This window comes from Artibeus jamaicensis, unplaced genomic scaffold, assembly GCF_021234435.1.
Source record: "Artibeus jamaicensis isolate MK-2021 breed Jamaican fruit bat unplaced genomic scaffold, CSHL_Jam_final contig_452, whole genome shotgun sequence".
In the NCBI taxonomy this organism is placed as follows: Eukaryota; Metazoa; Chordata; class Mammalia; order Chiroptera; family Phyllostomidae; genus Artibeus; species Artibeus jamaicensis.
This window is the reverse complement of record NW_026521837.1, coordinates 17,638,465-17,653,213: the sequence shown is the minus strand read 5'-3', so window position 1 is coordinate 17,653,213 and position 14,749 is coordinate 17,638,465. Positions and strand designations below refer to the sequence as shown.

Sequence of the window (14,749 nt, the reverse complement as noted above, 5' to 3'; positions counted from 1 at the left end):
ATAAAATGTGCAAAGCCATTAACTCTAGCTGGCACAGGTCTGGATAGTACTTAGGTGGCATGTCTGAGTGTGGTTCTCTGAGATTAAGAAAAATGGAGAGAGAAAGAGAAAAAGCAATAAAATGTTTGTGAGGTGAGATATAGCCCAGGAGAAGCAGGAAAAGGCAGCCTCATTTCTGAACAATTCTAGAAGGAGCCATTCCCGTGCCTGAATGAGTTGTGACAGGTGCTTCCTGTCACCAGCTGGAATCCAGATGCCTGAGCGGCTGTTGGCCACTGTGATAACTAAGCACCTGCTCTGTGTCCTCAGCCCTTATGCATAGATAGTTGTCTTCATTTTTTTCTTGCACTCCCCATTCCCGGTGGGAGATAGGCCTCCCTTTTAGCCTGTACCCTGATTTCCTGCTTAGCACTTCCCACCTCCTCCTGCTCAGGCCTGGACCCTGACCCCCCTACCTTTGGGGCGTGTCAGGGGTCCTGCTCCAAAAGGGTGAACTGCGTGTCATTACAATGCTGCCACATACCTTCCTGATCCTCGTCTCTCCCCAGACGCCTCTGCTTTGTCCTACACAGGGAGCTTCACTCTCACCCTCCTCCCACGTAGCGCAGAGAGTAACTAACACCTGCTGGACAGAGCGTGCTGCAGCCAAGCGATCTCTTCCAGGGCCGTGGTTATCAGTGACATGCAGTTTCTGTCACCACCATGCGGGGGGCGAGGGACGGGCGCTTCCCCCCTTTTCTAGTTGCCCCATTCCTAAAACAGAGACACTTCTGTGGCAAGAAGTGTGCAAACTAAAAGAAAATGTGTTCTCAGCATGCCAAGGGCTTATAAGCCAGGTGACAAAGTAAGACATTTGGGTGATTGAATAAAAATATAGGGCACTATTAGATGAAGTATAAAGTAAGAGAGTCAAAAGCTAAGTACATTTGACAAGGGGTAATTGTCTAGAATTATCAGAAAGGACCTTATTAAGGTAAAAAAAATGATATGTGTATTAACAGAAGGAGTTTTCCACCCCACATTAGCAGAGCCAAACACTAGACACTGAGAATCACAGTGGAGAAAGATTGGCTGTTTTATTGATGAATGGTGCCATCCCGGAGAACAGAAAACTAATGCTCTACAGACCTGACCCCTTGATGGTATGTAGGTTTCAGATTACAGAGGACACGATCACAATGCTTTGTGATTTGGGGGTTCAGAGTCATGCTGGAAGCTTATTGGTTGGAGGCGAGGAAAGGGTAATAAATCATTTCTTCAGGGCTTGACAGCAGCTCTGAGATCTTCTCTGGGGTCCAGTCTCAAGGGAAGGTGGCCGGTGGGGTGGGGCTCAGCAGCTGAAAATTTGACTGAGGTCAAGATTTTGTCTTTAGCCTGCCAGAGGTCCAGGCCTTGTGACCACCATTCAGGTCCCAGCTACTGTCTTCAGAGGTTGTTGATTATCCTGGAGAAAGGCTAGGTCTCTGAGGGGTACGTGTGTACAGAGAGAGAGATGGCATTTCTAGAGTTGCGATATAAAGCTGAATTTAATCAAAGTCCTAAGGACCTTCAGTTTCAGTTCCTCCTCTTTTCCCTCAAGACAGTAACAAAAAAATGAACATTTGTTTAGAAGTGGAAAAGTATAAAGCCAAGTCTAGTGTTTTTTAAACTTATTTTTTAAGCAGTAACCACTTTTCCCCCAAATTCTCAATCTTGAAGCCTTTTGTATAAAACCAATAAGCACTAGTTCCCTTTGATAGGGTGAGGATTCCTTGTCTTGGTCCAGAGAGTCCCCTCGTGGTGCTCCCAGCGAGAGCAAGACCTCAGGAGGTCCCCTTGCCTGTCATGTCCCACCATGATCCTGTTATTTACCAAAAGTATATAAAATGTGACCACTAAGGTTTTTGTTTGTTTGTTTTGTGTTACTAAAGAAACATTTTTTCCCCTTATTAAACCTAGTGAAGGACATGCCCAAACCAGTCATTTTCTTGATGGAGATCAGTGACTAAGTAGCATGTACTATACTTAACAGGTGTTTTAACCACTAAAAAGTCAGTTTAAAAAAGTAGAAGAAGAAAATTGGGAATTTACTCCATAAGAACAGACTTAGATCCTTTCCCTTCATCATCATGCTACGTATTGTAGTTTTGCTCGAGACCAATAGCTGTTTACCACAGAAGGTGTGCGATGCTTGTGTGGTTCCGACTGAACAAGGCAAGAACTGAAAAAAGGGAGAGTCCTCAGCGTACCGCCAGCTTCGCAGTTCTGCAGGTCTAGCACTGTGCCCTCTTGCCTTCGGGGTAGATCACAGTCTTTCAGAAAGTGGACAGAAGCATTTCATTTTGGGAACCTTTTCATAAAAGAAAAAAATTCTCCTCTGGGGAAAAAATAAACTGATAAGAAGAAGAAAGATATATTCTCCAGTTTGAGCATAATTTCAAAAGGCTTTTGTGTGAAGTTCCGGAAACACTTTAAGGCTATTGTGCTAACACTGTGTAGAGTACGTGGGAGCTGGGGCCATTTAATCACTGTGGGAATGAGGATTGCGGTATTAGAATAAAATAAACATTAACAGGAGTTTTAAAGTTCAGGGCAACGAAACTGGGTTGCAAGCACCTTCAAAACACAGTTCATGGAAAGAGAGCTGTGAGAAGTCTGTGAGTCATTTGATTCTTACATTTAGATAAATCATACAGACCTCTGGAATTATAACCTAATAGTTACAGTATGATTTGATTTTTTCTGTTTTTTTTTTAATTTTATTTGTTTATTTTTAGAGAGAGGGGGAGGGAGGCAGAAAGAGGGGGAATGAAACATCAATGTGTGGCTGCCTCTCGCGTACTGGGGACCTGGCCCACAACCCAGGCATGTGCCCCAACTGGGAATGGAACCTGCAACACTGGTTTGCAGGCCCACGCTCAGTCCACTGAGCTACACCAGCCAGGGCATGATTTGATTTTTAAAGTTTCTGCAAGTTAACTAATAGCCCTCTGGCAAAATGAAGGGATACGACTAATGGGTGCATTCTGCCATCTTAAAACCGATAATAATTGTATGATCAGCTTGTTTAAATGTCCAGTAGCTCTGATTTGTTGCTCATACTTGCCTACAATTTAAAGCCAGCTTCCAGAAAATTTTGACTGTAAGTGTCTCATCCATGGGTGTGGCCCCCACTAACTCACACAGTCCCCGTCCTTCCCACACATCTGCTTCTCCCCCATCTCCCTGCTCCCGTCCCCGCATTCTGACCACTCCCACGTACTCCTGCAAGGTGTCAGGACAGAGGATGTAGATTTAAATCACAGCCCCACCATTACACCACTAACTCACCTAATTTTATTGGCATACAGGGACATCTCTGTGAAATGAGAAAAGAAATTGTCAATAATAGATGAAACTGCTTTGAAAATAATGGTGTGCAGTATTAAGATACCATCACTGAATATTTTATATTGCTGTTGTTACCAGTTTAGGTCATTCAGGCCCCCACTGTGGGGACCTGCTCCCCAGGAAGGACCATCTGACCTTTTAAGGGTTCTTTCTTCATTTGGTCAAAGATTGTTCAGTAGAACAGGCTGTATTCGATAGCCAGAGGATGGAGGAGTGGGGGTCAAAGTCATAGATCAACCTCTTGTTCTAGAGAAGTCTGAGGGGAGAGACTGTTATGGGGGCAATATAATGAGAGTGAAGCATATGCATTACTTTGGGGGGAATGAGCTGGTATCTTCCTGGAATTGGGGCCCCACCTCTTTCCTGCCTTTATGTGGTCCACTTGGGTGTGTCAAGGCACCCAAGGGTGAGTCAGTTAGCATGCTCGTGGATTATAATCGACATGTACTAAGAGTCAGGGTATAATGGAGTTCAGGGTCTCCTGGAGGTCAGATTCAGCACCATCTTGGTTCAGGCTGGCTCTAGTCAGTTTTGTAATTCTATCCCTCTCCCACCCTTTGTGTTTCTCCTGTTACTGAAATAGCAGGATAAGTACACGGTTTTAAACAGCCTGAGGCCTACAGCCACAGTGACAGTCTTAGGCCACGTGTCAGTGTGGAGCGTCAGAGAAGCTCCGAGCGGAATATTCCTCCTGCTCAGCTTCTGAGTTATAATTTCACTCTGGGCTGAGATACCATTATGTCCTGTTTCTCTGCTTCTCTCTGGCTAGTTTGCTTCAGCCAGATCGTTCTGTTCACAGCCCTGAATAGCTTTTGACTTTCTCTTTCCCACGCCTTGGCCCACACACTTTTTCCATCTGGAGCGCCTGTCTCACTCTCCTACCCCCGTCTAAACAGACAGACCCATCGCAGTCTGTGCCGCCACAAAGACTTTGATAGTCCTTCCCTGAGTGCCTGCAGTACCAATCATTGCCCTCGGGCTTATCATTTAATTTTTTTTCTATTAGTTTTCCCTATAGTTAACATCCCTATAAGTTCCTAACCAGATTATAACTCATTTGAAGCAGGGGCTTTTTGATACACATGGTAAATCCAACTAGCATGCTTTATACATGGTAGGCAGTCAGTACGGGCGTTGATGGAAGCATTTCCTTTCTGGAAATTGATAGCGAGACAGTGCCCAACAGTACTCTTTCAGCACTGATTCACACAGCTTTATCTCACTTGAAATTACTGCCATAACCAGGGAAGACACCCTTTCCAAACTGGAGTTAAACATTGACAGAGCAATTTGCACATTTAAATTGTTTTTATCCTGTGAACATGTAGCCCTGAGGGAAAGGCTATTTCATAATTACTAAAATATGCCAAACAGAAAATTGAGTAATGAAACCTTTCTTCTCCCCTCTCCTTTTCCACCTTCCCTGTCTTAATAATTTGCCACCTGGAAAAGTGACTTTTAACCTCATCCATTCACCTTACTGTCTGCCCAGCACCACATTAGGCGCCAGGGGTGTGAAATAAACACAACAGACGCAGCCTTTGCCCTGTCTGGGATTTATAATGTCATATGGGATAGACATTAAGCAAATAATTCCACCAATAATTATTTAAGTATATTTGGGAAATACTCCAAAGAAAAGAGTGGTATGAAATGAGAGTAGAAATTAGTGTTTAAGGACAAAAAGAAGTTTAACTGAGGAAATATCACTTAAGCGATGGTAGAGTAAAATCTTTCAGCATCGAGAAATACAATGGCGAAGGTGCACTCTGCTTTAAACTATGGTTTGGCTGAAAACTGTAATGACCCTCCTGGAAAATGTGTTTTAAACCTCGACGTAAGGAATCAACCTAGGTGCCCATCAGTAAATGAATGGATCAAAAAATTGTGGTACATATACACAATGGAATTCTATGCAGCAGAGAGAAAGAAGGAGCTACTACCACTTGCAACAACATGGATGGGACTGGAAAGCATTATGCTGAGTGAAATAGGCCAGGCGTTGAAAGACAAATACCATATGATCTCACCTTTAACGGGAAGCTAAACAACAAAACAAACAAGCAAGCATAATAAAAAAAAGACACTGAAATAGAGGGGGACAGTGACCAGAGGGGAGAGGGAAGGGAAGTTAAGGGGAAAAAGGGAGGAGGGATTTGGAGGAACAAATAGGAAGGACACAGGGACGAGAACTAAGGGGGGTGGAAAAGGGAGGGAGGTGCGGAGCAAGGGGCGGGGGAGGCTGGGATGGGAGAAATAGACAAAAAAACTGTACTTGAAAAACAACTAAATAAAATTTAAAAAAAGAATCAACCTTAAAAATATATACATATATATATATATGATTACAAAGAGGACATTGTCAATTCCTAGTCAAATAAATCAGTTTATCAGAATAAAAAAAATAGTTCAATTCCTTTTTTTTTCTATATTATGCCTGTGCTTCAAGAAAATCTAAAGTAAATGGCAGCAGGTTCCTGTGTGGTTCCAGTTTGCTGTAGTTCAGAGTTGTCCTATGGGTTGGCGAGTGGATGGGTGAGCCCACATACAGCAGACGTAGCGAAAACACATAGCAGGGGGTGTAACTCAGTTCCAGGAAAAGGTACTGACAGTAAAATTAAGTAATTTGGCATGTTTATTAAATGAGGTGTATTTTGGATTTTAAAGGAAAATCTAAATGGCAAACAAATTGATTTAGCGATCATAACAAAAAACTAATGGGACAACAAAGAAAAAATCAATATGAAGGTAGGTTAAGGAAGAGAGAGGAGGCAGAAAATTGGGTTCCAAGGATGGGGAAGAAGAACATTATTTACTAAAATTCTGAGATACAAATGTCTGCCCTTTTTGATAGGGAAAAATGTATTTTGATGGTTTAGACTTCTAAACTTGGCAACATGATAGAATTACTTATCAAAAGCATTTTAGTCTTATCGAAACCTGATATTTTCAAATACTTTCAAACATTCTTAAATATTTTCCAATCGAAAATATTGCCCAGACCATTTATTTCAATAGTCAGGTGCTTCAGGAAAATACCATTTATAAACAGAATCTGAATCTAAAGATTCTATCTCGAATCTAAAGAACCTCTTAATTGGTGCTGAGCAACTGTTTGCCTAGACCATTTATTTCAATAGAAAAAATGTAAATACCAATCATTATGGCATTTTGTTAGGTGATATTTGCCAAGTAGGCCAAGTAGTTTTTTTTGTTACTGATACAAAACAGTAAGATACCACTCCACTGGGGAAAAAAATGATTCCTTTGTTTATTTAATAAATATTTTTATTCTTTAGCCAGATGAATATTGGTAGAATTAAACACAGTAGAAAGATAATTTTCATAATGATTTTTAAACCTAGGATAATCTACTGAGAAATGTTATAGAATATAAGAACTTATGAAGGAGCAAAGCAGCAACCATGAATAAAACTCATAGTCTTTACTTTTTTATTATCAATACGAGGTGGTAGAAAAGAAATTTATGTAGACATTTAAGACGAAAGAGAAGTTGAGATTGGATTAGTTTTCAAAGAAATCCCCTCCCTGAGATGAACGGATATAATTAACTGCAGAGAAGTGTCAGCAGCATCTTATTTCACTGCCTTTTGTATCCAGGACTCTTCAGTGTGTGGCATTGACCTGTGGTGGTAATTTCCTACACCATTGCCATGGTCATCGGTACCTTGAGTGATGTAGCTTGGTATATATGTTTTTTAAGACTTAGGTTGATAATAATATGTTCAGTAAATGCAGGGTGGAACAAAAGTAGGTTTCAGTTATTCATATGGAAAATAATAATAAACAGTGTTTCACATACTCACAACTGTAAATCTACTTTTGCTCCACCCTGTATTGTCCTTTAGTTGGGATAGCATGTAATACAAGTACTATTTATTTTATTCCTATAAATAATAATAACAATAATAACTAACTATTGAGCACTTAGGATTACCAGACATTGCTCTGTGTTTCCATAAATAAGTGCATTTATTTATCAAAAACTGTATGAATTACATTATAGTCTTGATTTTATTGATGAAAAACTGGGACACAAAGGGGACACCTACTTTCCCCAAGGTTCATGTAAGCTAGTGAGGTGGGAATTATAAAATGGCCAACTATTGAAAATAGGTAGCCCTCCTTTCTTGCCCTGGCTGATGTGGCTCAGTGGATTGAGTGCCAGCCTGCAAACCAAAGCACTGCCAGTTTGATTCCCACTGAGGGCACATGCCTGGGTTGCAGGCAAGGTGCCCAGTAGGGGGCGCGTGAGAGGCAACCATACATTGATGTTTCTTTCCCTCTCTTTCTCCCTCCCTTCCCTTCTCTCTAAAAATAAATAAATAAAATCATTTAAAAAATAGGTAGCCTTCTCTTCCTGAGAAATTTGAAACCGAGTTGTGATATTTTATATTTTTCAAGGGCCAAGTATTTTATCTGATTGTATATACTGTGCATATTAATCATATTTTATTTGATCTTCTTACTTCAAAAATGACAGGACAGGTATTATTCTCCCTGTTTTACAAGTTTAGAAGGTAAAGCTTAAATAAGGAGAAATATTTGCCCAAGTTCACACAGTTACTGACGGAACCAATATTATTTTTACTCTTATCTATTTTGGAGACTCTTTTAGAATTTTAAAACAGAGTATAGCCTCTGAAGTGACATATTACCTTTGTCCTAAATTCCCTCATGCTCCCCTCAGCCTTCTCTTTATATGTGGTTAGTTACATTTTTAGTGTCCTGACAAGTTCTGTGTTTTATATTTTTGAAATTTTTTTGCTTTCCTCTTCTTTGTGTGCCTTCTTTCTTTCCTTCCTGTCTGTCTTTGTCTTGTCCTTCCTTTCTCTATTTCCCATCCTTAGATCATTTCCTCACCCAACACTACTGAATGTTAACCATGTGCCAGATATGGTACAAAGCCCTATAAGAGAACAAAAAAGACCTATACCTTCTTCATCCCTTCCACCATCTTCCTCCCACTTTACCAAAGGTTCTGTATTTCAGTAATGACCTGGTTCAGAATTGACCAACATACTGATAAGAGAAGCACGTAACACATGAACACAGTCATCATATGGACTCATATTATTTTATAAATATATCTGGCACTGTCTCTTTTCTTCATGTAAGATAATATTAACCAGATTTTGTGTAGGAAACTTTTAAGAAAGTCGAAGAAGGCGTCGGCAGCAGTGGTGCAGTGCAGGACAGGTGCACAAGGTAAGGGGTGGCAGCGCCAGCCAGATGCAGGCATAAAAGGATGATACGTAGTCAAGTGTGCATCTGGGTAAATACAAAGTCAGTGGCTTCAGGAATCAGATAGGCCTACTGTCTGTATCCATTAATAAAATAGTTCAGGTTGGTTGAAATCCAGTCCTTACGTGGAAGTTACTGCGAATAGGTTGTGAAGGCCTTATGTTAAGTGCTGAATCACTGAGACATTAAATTTCTTCAGAAACCCATACTAAAGAATGTCATTGTGACAAAATTACCTGAAAATTGGAGACATGAAACCCATCTTCATAAATGCCATGAGCTGTAGAGAAAAAAGGGAGTTACAAGTGTAGTCCTTACCACACAGCTCCTCCTGAATCAGTCCGTTTTGCTTCACCTACATCTCTAATAGTAATTTAAAAAGAAGTCTTTTGAAAACATACTTTACCTGGCAAGGAGAGGACATTCACAGGGCAGGAATAAACTAAAGAAAACAAGGGTTAAAAGTCAGATTTTGAAATGGAAGGAGTCCTAGAGATTTTGTTCATAGATGATATAATATGTACCATTGAAGACTGTGCTGTATATGTATAAATATGCATATATATTCTCCCATAATCTTAAGTAAAAATTTTACCCTAAGAGATTATTTTTAGGAGAAAACACAGATATTCTTTTTAAAAAAATGGTAGCATCTTTTTTAAAGCCCTTCCTTGGAGTGTACCAACAGAACCCTCAGTCCCTGCCAAAATTTGTTATGGATACATAGGTCCTGCCTCAAAAATTTACCTATCAAGTGACCATCCCTCCTTGACTTATGGTAGGTTTTGCCAAAGAACACACTGAGGCTAGTTTTTCCGCTAAGGTATCTGCAGATCAAAGCATTGAAAAGAAGAAACATCTTGGGTCTATTAAGCATTTATTCTATTTCTGCATAGATTGTAATGATTCAGGAGTGCCCCCATTTGCTTTCCTCTCGTATGTGTGTATTTTCTGTCCCTGTGCCCCATTTTTTGAAGATGGGAATGGATGGTCAGTTAGAATTAAGGAGACAGGAAGTTTTAGTAGAAGGGCAAGAAAAGGAATAAAATTTGTCATTCCCATTCTTTTGACTTTGCCTCTCCCCTATTTTAAAACAGCCCCTAGTAGTGTTCAGAATGCCTGAGGTATGTTGGGTGCATTATAGTTAATAAAGGCTTTCAGAAAAGGAGCTTTGTATTTCCCTTGACATCCATGTGGAATGTGCTGAGCTCGTGATTTGGTGAGCTAGTCAGTTCATCTTGCTAGCAATATTTTGACAACCTCCCTTAAATTAGAAGCTCTCTTTGGATCTTTCTGTGTTTGTCACCTATTGCCCTGTCACCAGCTTCCCTGGTGACAGCAACTATAAAGAAGATGTTGAGAAATGTTGTTGAGGTCTTAAGAAATGTGGGGTTTTGTGTCCATTAAAATTTCCAATTTTAAAGTAGGCAAGACCCCTTTAATTTACATATTTAGATGTGGCCTAGCAATTAGCGCACAGCTCGGTAGACGGAGGAATGGAATAAGATCTGGATTCCGTTCCTTGGATTTCACTACATTCTGGGGCCTCCTGGTGTCACTAGAAATGATGGAGGTTCAGTGGCCCTTCCCTGTTCCCAAGTAGGACCTGTCCCTTGGTCACTGATTTTGCGCCTTCTACATAAGCATGTTTGACATGCTTGCAAAAGGCCCTACAGGTACAATAAGATGATTGGACCAAGTAATGGCGTAACTTTAAGACCATAAATTTGGCCTTAGAGAAGAATTAGCACTCAGGCCTCCAGATTCACGAGGATCAGTATTCTTTTCATTATACCAGATTTTCTTCTGACTGTTCTTTATGCCTTCATGTGCAACACAAGAGCCATGGTTTCTGTGCTGTCTGGTGTGCTCTAAATTTGATTACTAACGTGAGGCCTGAATACATATCACAGTCCCTCTCAGGGCCTCTGACACAATCGTTAAATGACACTAGGTCATGTGGATAGAGTTCCTTGATGGGGGACTTTGTTCTTTTTTCCTCTTTGTTTCTCAGACAAGATCTCAGGAGGTGGTCTCAAGTGATTCTGGAAGTACAACCATTTGTATTATTTATATTGCACTGGAGATAAATGTCGTGCAAGTACTTCAGTGAAGAGCACATTGTCAGGGTTCCAGTGGAGTGTTGTAATCCCAGTGACAGTCAAAGGCAGGTGGCCGGGGCGGAAGATGTGGGAGGTGACAGGTGAAATGTTAACTGTGAATTTTGTGGCTGTAGGTATTTGGAACTGTTTGGTTTAATTTTTTATGTATTTTTGTAACATATTTGTTATACAAAAATCACAATTCATGAGTAACTTATTAGTTAGGTTATTTGAGAAGTATTTTTGCATGAATATTTTATGTTGCTGAAGAGAAAAGAATGTGTGTTGTTACATTTGTAATTTTTAAACTATAGTAAAATAGTAAAAAAGTTCTATTAATACCCTCTAAAATTACCAAGAATATTAACCAATCATTGCACTAACGATGAGGTCTTTGTTCCAGAGTTCATTAACAGCATCAGATCTAGAAAAAGTCATAAGTTATTTAGACAAATCCATGTAGTTAGATGAGATAATTGAGATCTAGAGACATTTAGTGACCATGGGTCTCCTGAGTAATTAATGACAGATCCAGCTAGCAGTCCCAGTACTTGGCCTTCCAGTCCAGTCCTCTTTTTGGGAAAAAAAAAATGTAGAGGGAGAATCTGTGTCCAAAATTTGGTAGGCATTGAATGATTTGTGTTGTTAGGGTAGGAGTATCATGGAATGCTGGAAAGATCAGGGACTTTAGATTCAAGCCCCCACTGATGTTTGCTGCTTCTCAAGTGGGACCTTGGCAAATAACCTCTCTGTTTGCTTATTTTTTTAATGTAAATTATAAGAACCACTTTTGAGGGATATTGTGAAGATAATGTGATTGTTCGTGGAAGACCAAACATAGTTCCTGGTATACAGGATATGCTCAGTGAATGTAGCTATTGTTAAAACTTATTATTTCTGCTGTTAATGAAAATAAAATCTGAAACAGTACTGACTTTATTAGTGGGCTTTCAGATGAATTGTATTGAGCAATGTCAAATGAATAAATGCTTCATCTTACCAGCTGCCAAACAACCATTTTAGCTACTGCAAAACTCTTACCCTCACTTGTGAACTTGTATCCTATTTTATTTTTCTCAACTTTGTATTTTGGCAAAAGCTAAAATGTCTTTAATTATGAATATCACATTGAAAGTTAAATTAGTATAACAGCTAGGGCTAGAATTTATACGAATTTATGGGAGATAACAGGGAAAGGTGGAAAGGCAATGAATTTGGTGTCAGTTGAAAAAGCTGAGTTTAAATATGAGTGAGATTGGCCCTGGCTAGTGTGGCTCGGTGGATTGAGTGCCGGCCTGCAAGCTAATGGGTCGCAGGTTCATTTCCCAGTCAGGGCACAGGCTTGGTTTTCTGGCCAGGTCCCCAGTAGCAGGTGCGTGAGAGGCAACCAGACATTGATGTTTCTCTCCCTCTCTTTCTACCACCTTTCCCCCCTCTCTAAAACTAAATAAAATCTTTTAAATAAATAAATAAGAGTGAAATCTTCTAGTTGCCAGGTTGCATGGTCTTGAGCAGGTCACTTCACTTCTCAGCCTCAGCCCCTTCGTCTGTAACATAAGGGCAGTCACACCTGCTTCTCAGATTTGTAGAAGAATTAAATGACATATTATATAAAGCCTCTCCCATTCCTGCAGGGCATTACAACATTTAATTTGCTTCCTTTTGCTCTACCAACCTTATGCTAACAAAAGCTGGGAGAAACTTAGAGGGCAAATTACTCTTCAGAAAGACCAGTTAGAATGTTAAACCGTGTTGGGGAGACCCGAGGTGTCACTCCTGCTGTGAACGTGCAGCGGACCTTCCAAAGCAGTGAAGGCCTTTTACCATGGAGCCCGTGCCGGGCAGCGCTTACCAAAGGTGGGGAGTTCTTTACCTCTCCCACCTGGTGGGTGAGAAGCACTGGTATAGTAATTTGCCCTGTTTCTTTCATTTCACATGTTTTAATACAATGTGAATGTGTCTGTAGGCCAAATGACATATGGCATAAATGTGAAGGGGAATGGGTTTACAGAAATCCATGCAGAATTCAGAGCTCCGTGGGAAGAGAAGAGTAGCTCCCTTTAGGTCAGAGTTAACTGCACTGTCTGCGGTTCTTGTCCCCAAGGACCTGCAAAGACCTTATTTTTCTGCAAGCTGCTAAAACCTTCAACATATTTTTCGGCTGTAATACAATATATGTAGAATCCAGATCCTAGGAAACTATGTAGAATCCAGATCCTAGAAAACTATGTACCCTCCCCATATTCTCCAGTGATCAAACCCGCCAAAAAGATTGAATTGGTCCTGGACCACAGGTGAACAGCAGCATCGCCGTGGTGGCATGCAGCCAGAACAGGAGTGAGCAGGATGAGGGAGACACTCAAGAAACCGTCTCATATGAGACAGGGTTAAACAGGGGACTTGGGAGACAGGAGATAGGCTATAGGTCTGCCCCAGGGTGACTGTTAGCAGGAGACCTTCCACCTGAGGCTGACCCTCAGCTGCAGGGATTACCTGGCCCTGGTGTTCTATGCACGGTGACACCCATTTGCCTCCATGGCCCTAGAAACCTCAAGGGCAGGATTTCAGGTGGCCCGGGCTGGGGGCCAGGTCATTGGTAGAGGCAGACATCTTTGGAGAGGCTCACACAATGCTTTGGAGCAGCGTTCCTGACTTCTCCTTAGGTGCCAGAAACAACCCAAAAAGTCTGAGATGCTTTTGCAGGGGTTACACATCGCCCTGGATGAAAACCTCTGCTCTAAGGACAACGAGCATCTTCAGGTTAAAAACAAATTTTCACCAACACCACAAGGAAAGAATCCACCATGAAAAGCAGCAGAAACAACAGACCAGACGTTTCAGATATTGGAATTATCAGAATATAAAATAACTGTCATTTGACTAAGGAAATAAAAGATCCTTAAAAATATGAAAAGAGAGAGGGGATTAGGAAGAATTTTCTTGAAAACCATTGTAGAGGAAAGGAAGTGTCCTGAGCACCATGCTGAAATGGTGGTATGAGCAACACAAAGAAACAGAAAATCTGCCACAAGTTCTTGTCCTTAAAGAGAGAGACTGGGGTTGGGTATCTACATAGGTACAGAGAAGAGCTGTGGCCAAAACCGAGTGATGAATGCAGTAGAGGAGTGTAAGTCAAGGGCTTTTGGAATTCACCAGAAGAAACCAGAAAATACTTCACTGAGGGGATAGTGTTTGGACTGGACAGCAAAGAATGGGAAGAATTTGGACATTCAGAGGTTTCTGAGAAAATATTCCATGTGGAAGAGCAAATATAGAGTTATGAAACCATGTTATGTTCAAGATATCATTAAGTAAGAAGTGATGATATTAGTGCAGATCTTAATATAAAAGCTCAAAACCAGTAAACTTTCAATTGCTTTTTGAAAATAGATTTTAAGCGCTGCCTTTGTTTTGTTATCTATAATCACGTGCTACAACATGCCTTATATAAAAGTCAGTGTAAAAATTAAAAAGTAATGAAATAATTGTTCTATCTTTCAGACCCCTAAACAAAAACAGGGAAAAAATCTTGTGACATCATCTAGGATGTGATCAATAATCTCTACGAATAAAATGCTGGTTGTGCCATGATAGGGTAATCAAAATAAAATATTGTCAAAGTTCAGTCCTGACAATTCCGCACAACTTAAAATTGTCTCTTCAGAGAAAAAAACGACCACATTAAAATAGGCAGCTTTCCCTTCATTGAAAGTACTCACTGAGACCTGCTACTCCTGTACCAGGATTACTAGGGAATGAATTTCTAAACCCAGGTAGAAGCGAGGTGCTGAGGTTCTCTGTGTGAGGCTATGTGCAACCCAGACACCCAGAAAGCAGAGTGAGACAGATTCGTTTTCCTACAGTTATGGATGATTCATCGTTTTCAGAAAGCAAGGGTGCAGTCAGTCACCGGCATAGTATTTTACACAGAATTCAATCCAAACATTTAATTTATCAAGTCAAGAACACAATCTAATTTAAACTCTTTTGTATACATATCAAGAGTTCTACTG

The 14,749-nt window shown here is 40.5% G+C and overlaps 1 protein-coding gene across 2 annotated transcripts in view; it reads left to right on the top strand.

Moving 5' to 3' along the window:
• PPP3CA (protein phosphatase 3 catalytic subunit alpha) overlaps nucleotides 1-14,749 on the top strand; it is a 309,226-nt gene that overhangs the window by 255,874 nt on the left and 38,603 nt on the right. The window lies entirely within an intron of this gene.